This window comes from Triticum dicoccoides, chromosome 4A (assembly GCF_002162155.2).
Source record: "Triticum dicoccoides isolate Atlit2015 ecotype Zavitan chromosome 4A, WEW_v2.0, whole genome shotgun sequence".
NCBI lineage: Eukaryota > Viridiplantae > Streptophyta > Magnoliopsida > Poales > Poaceae > Triticum > Triticum dicoccoides.
In genome coordinates this window covers 607,317,566-607,322,584 of record NC_041386.1, presented here as the reverse complement: position 1 = coordinate 607,322,584, position 5,019 = coordinate 607,317,566, and the positions used below count along the sequence as shown (strand labels likewise).

Below are 5,019 nucleotides of genomic sequence, written 5' to 3'. Positions count from 1 at the left end.
ATATATTTCAGCTTATAGGTTCCCCCTTCTCCCTCTTTTTGCATGAGTCTGTTGTATCCATTATAATGTCCTGTTCTAATTTATTCACAATATATTGAAAATGCTAATCTGAAGGCACAACCTTAGTTAAGCTTAAACTTGTTTGCTAAGTATATTGTAAATCTTTGTCACACGTTCTGGAAATTAATGGTTCCATGCAGCTTCTGGGCGCTCTCGGGTTTGGGGACATCTATGGTGAAATTAGATGGGTATGAAGCTTCTGGCAAATGACAAGTCATGCGTGCTGCTGCAGTTCATCGCAGCCTGGCACTAACTCATAAAGGTCATCGAGTCGGAAGACAGGATGATGCCCATCGACAACAAGTCCATTAAGCTCCATATCTGGAAATGGTATTTACTCTGGTCTGATCTACTATAACAATTACTACCAGCTGCATATGGAATGATGTGGCGCTTGAGTCCTTTACTGTACACAAAAATAAATAGCGTAATTTATTTGAGTCCTTTATCTAACCCATGGTTTCTGAAACGTGTGATCCAACACCATGGATCATATATGGATATACACATTCGTCTTAATATTGAAGTTTGTGAAATGCCAGTTGTATTAGTTGCGTGGAACTATTCTCTTATGAGATAAATACCTTTTGAGTCAATTTGCAGATCAACTACAAAAATAGTTTAGGAAATCCACTATCTTGGTTTAGTGCCTTTTAATGAATTAAGGTTACCATGACTGTACACGACATGTAGACTTACCAAGAAGCTACTTATTTTAGTCTATTTTATAATCTGGTCGAGAACAAGGTGAGGTGTTGGCGATGCTTTGTTTTTGGAAACAATAGCAATTATCACAGCGCCCCTCCTCATCAGTGGCGGCCGAGGACAGCGACTGCCAGATCACAGGGGTAGCGGGCCCTGACCGGCCAAGGGGCATGCCCAGGAAGAGGGATGCCAGGGCGCCGAGCCAGGTCCATGGTGACTGCGTCAAGACCGTTCCGCCGAGGGGGAGGCTCCCTAGGGCGGCTAAGGAGAAAGAGAGCAAGTTGGCCAAGGAGCTCAGGGTGAGATAGCCATACATAGTGCTTTCATCACTGCGTTGCCTTTTTGATCCGACAATGCTTGTGATTCCACTTGATTTTGCAGAGGGGGCTGGAGTGTACCTTGAACAAGATGAATGACTAGGTGCGCATCTTACTGGCCACTTATTGTTATTGGTCCATATACTCCCTGCCCCTGCGCTCTGGCTTCTACTCGCAAGTAAGCTCGTCTTCCTCCTCTACCCCCTCCCCCTCCTCTTCTGTGAGGATCTTTGGTTGGATTTGGGTAACCAGACCGCAGGAGATGAATCCTATTTGGAGATGAATCCTATTTGGAGATGAAGTGTGTATGCTAGCTTGATTTAGTTTATATATGAACCGCATATGCTGGCTTGATGGTGATAAATAGTAATTTAACTGTTGATTTTAGATTGAGAGTAACCAGTAGAGGATTATTCCATTGTGCTTAATGTTAATTGCCATGTTGTGTACATGGTCTACCAATTTTTTTTTCTAAATAACATATTGAGCTCGATTGCTATTTTTTGTGACCTTTGATAGACAGATCCAATCATTTTTTTATCTGTATATCTTTAGGCTGAAAAATGAATTATATTTCACTGAGTCCTGAGACACGGATCTTCCCTTTGCCAAGAATTGCTCATGATGGTAGTCATCTCTGTTTTTTATAATTCATAGTTGTGTAGTGCTACTGTATACACACTCCCCAAACTTGTTTAAAGGAAATATGCATGAATTTCTTGATGTCAGTTCACTAAACTCACCTTCCTGATAGTTCCTTTTTTGGTCATTGCAGATATCTATTGTTTTAAAAATGCATGTTAGATTTAGATGTCATATGAATCATTTAATGAATCTTTAATGAGTTGAGATATCTTCTCGAAGAATTATCATTTTTCTTCTTCTCTTCCTGGGCCAGCGTTACACAACTTCTCTTGGAGCAATGGGGAACTTCAACCATTCTTGGCGAAGTAAAATTGAAGACTCTGGTAGATGTATTAGTTAGCGTGGACTTTTATAATCCTTAAAACTTGTGTGGACTGCTATCTAAGTGTTGCTAGCCTTCTGTATAAATACTTCACTTTCAGTCTTTTGTACTATCTCACTGCTCTATGCGCTATTGGTCTCTTTTGATATAAATGACATGCTTTAATTGTTATTAACGGCTTTTGATCTGCGGAATGCATAACTTTCTATGTAAATGACCTGTTGTAATCCTGATCTATTAAATGTTGCTTTTGGTCTATTCTTTTATGTTGTGCTTGATGCGCGTCTTTTGTGGTCTTACAAACATTCTGAACTTTATGTTGCCTTATAATCTCATGCCTTCTATCACAAATGAATATTTCTTCTTCACTTTATTTTTTTTATCATGTTTGAATTCATACGCTAAATATACGCTCCTACTAACTTGGCACGACATGCTTAACCAAAACGTCGGGACCGGCACCCTCGCGCCATGGCGCGATCCCGATCTAGTTAAAATGGATCGTCGGCCTGCCTGCTTAATTGCCTCGCACGCACGTCCACCCTCGCTACATGCCCGTCAAATCTTCTACCGCATGTCCGCATCTCTATCTCTCTATCTAGCTAGCTACTCGGCCATCGGGTTTGGCCATTGCTCACCTAGACATCTTCAACCATTCGCGTCCTGTCATCTCCCTCCACAGCTATCGCCAATCTACGTGCCCATTGGCCCTTTTTTGGCCTTTCCTGCCTCAAATTCAAGAATTGACGAACTCTATCTGAACAATAATATGTCAGATGATGGACGAGCACACGGTGGTGGCACTGTTTGGCGCCATGGTGGCATCAACGATTTCTTTTTTACATGAGTGGCGTCAACGATTAGCTGGCCAGGCAAGGATAATGCGGATCATTTTCTTGGAGATGGATCAGCGGTCCGATTGTGGTGACGGCTTTCGAAGCGTGTGCATGTGGTGAACCGGGTGTATGCTCCTAGTACGCCATGCGCGTGGATCGTCAGTGCCCTCTACTCTAGATGTTAGGGCATGGTGGCATTCTTCATCGTCAAGTTTATAGGTATGAGTGGCGGATTCGGGTTAGCCGGTATATATTCTTCTCAAACCTTTGCGTAAAAATAATTTAATAAATATGGTCGTGTGCTCTAGAGAGCAAATGATTAGTTCTCTATGGGAGGAAGGATCGAGTGGAACAAAACGTTCGCTTGGAGGACCATCCAGTGAGAACCAAAGACCGACAGTCCATTTGTTGGGCCTCCTCCACTATCATTGCTAAAATAAAAAAGTTGTCCAAAAAATTTAAAAAATGTAAAAAGTGAAAAATAAAATAAAAACAGAAACACTTACCATAACAAAAAAATTGCCATGTTATATAATATGAACTTGCCGATTGTCAATAAAAAGCACATACAAAAGAAATCTTTATTAGCCATGATAGTACGAAAAACAAAAATTCATAAATTTGTCCATGTGGCAAACACAAAAATTACCTACATTTTCTTAAAAGCTGCAACCAAAAAATGGCATGGCACACATGTCATATACAAACAAAAGTTGTCGTGCTCCATGGAAAACCTAAATAAAAAGGTGAACACAAGCACATAGAAAATTTTCCATTATTTTTCATTTGCCATGACTTATTAAAATCAAATTTACCTCAATTTTCCATGCGAAGAAAACAGGACAAGGAAGTTACGATAATTGCCATGTTTTGGAAACAAAAATTTTATGAAATTGCCAAAGAATATATGAAACACAATTGAAACATTTGGGATTGTGTGTATTCTGCCTTTTCTTCTTGGGAAAAAGTACATGGCAGAAATATCTACATTTGTCATGTGACTAATAACATACAATTAGAAAACTGCCATGATTTAGTGGAACAAGAAGGCCTAAATTTTCTACGAGAACAAGTAAAATATTTGTCACAGTTGCCTTAGGAAATTTTCAAAAAACATTCCTACAAGTTGTCCTGGGAATACTTAACTATAATGTTACATGAGAAACATGTTTTTGAACATCGTCATGTGTACAAAAACAAAATTTCTAAGAAGTTGCCATGAACCATTATAAAATAGTTTTCCTTGATCCATCACCCACTACACTTTACCCTCCCATAAAAAAAGATTTTGCGATGAAAGAAATTGCCATGTTATATGCAATAAACCTCCCATAGTGTACAGAATATATTTGGCATAAATACATGGCAAATTTGCATGGTACAACACAAGGAGCAGCTGGATGTTCGATCACTTCTCCACATGTCTTTGGTTATAACTAAACTAAACAAGACAGGGCTTGGCTGGATTGGACTAACACGACGTGAAGGTGAACATCTTGGTTGCTTCTACAAGCACATGACACCACAGGGATCACGGTTTGGCTGTCCTGTTGTTCAAAAACAACGGAATAGTAACTGTCGTATCATCTGCACTCGAAGATGCACACAAGCGACCTGCATCGGAGCCATAATCCATTTAGTTGTGGTCCCTCTTGAGGTAAAATCATTTTCAGGATAACAATCCAATAGAAAATGATAAAGCTATTACCAAATACTATTTTTAAAACATTTCTGACCGAATTTAAAAAAATAAATGATCAGTCTTGGGTCTCAAAACTTCTATTAAAAGGAATGAATAACCCTGTCAAAGAAAAGAAAAAAGGAAGGAAACGCCAACCGTGAGAACGAATACTACATAGAATGGGCTGGGCCGCATGCAGTCTGTGGCCCAGGTGCTGCATCATCAAGCCCTTTATTTCATATTGCTTAGGCCCATGTAGGCGCAAAGCTTCTGCGCAAGCGAAAATAAAAAAGTTTAGCGGCAGCACATCTCTCTCCCTCCCTCTTGAGAAAGAGGAAGGAAAAATAAAAAATTAAGTAAGATCAATACATCTGTCTAAAACGAATAATGTCCAGTTGGTTGTACTCTCAAGATGCAAAGAAATTACGATATACTGATGAGCATATGACATAT

The 5,019-nt window shown here is 39.7% G+C and overlaps 1 long non-coding RNA gene across 6 annotated transcripts in view; it reads left to right on the top strand.

The window, feature by feature from the left end:
• LOC119287281 overlaps positions 1–2,281 on the top strand; it is an 8,724-nt gene extending 6,443 nt beyond the window's left edge. For 2 of the 6 annotated variants that reach the window (XR_005140807.1, XR_005140804.1), the window contains 3 exons: positions 201–390; positions 808–1,260; positions 1,981–2,281. This is a non-coding gene — a long non-coding RNA (uncharacterized LOC119287281). The remainder of the gene's footprint in view (positions 1–200; positions 391–807; positions 1,261–1,980) is intronic. The other 4 variants (XR_005140806.1, XR_005140805.1, XR_005140808.1 and 1 more) reach the window with 3 other exon arrangements.
• Positions 2,282–5,019: the final 2,738 nt, after the last annotated feature.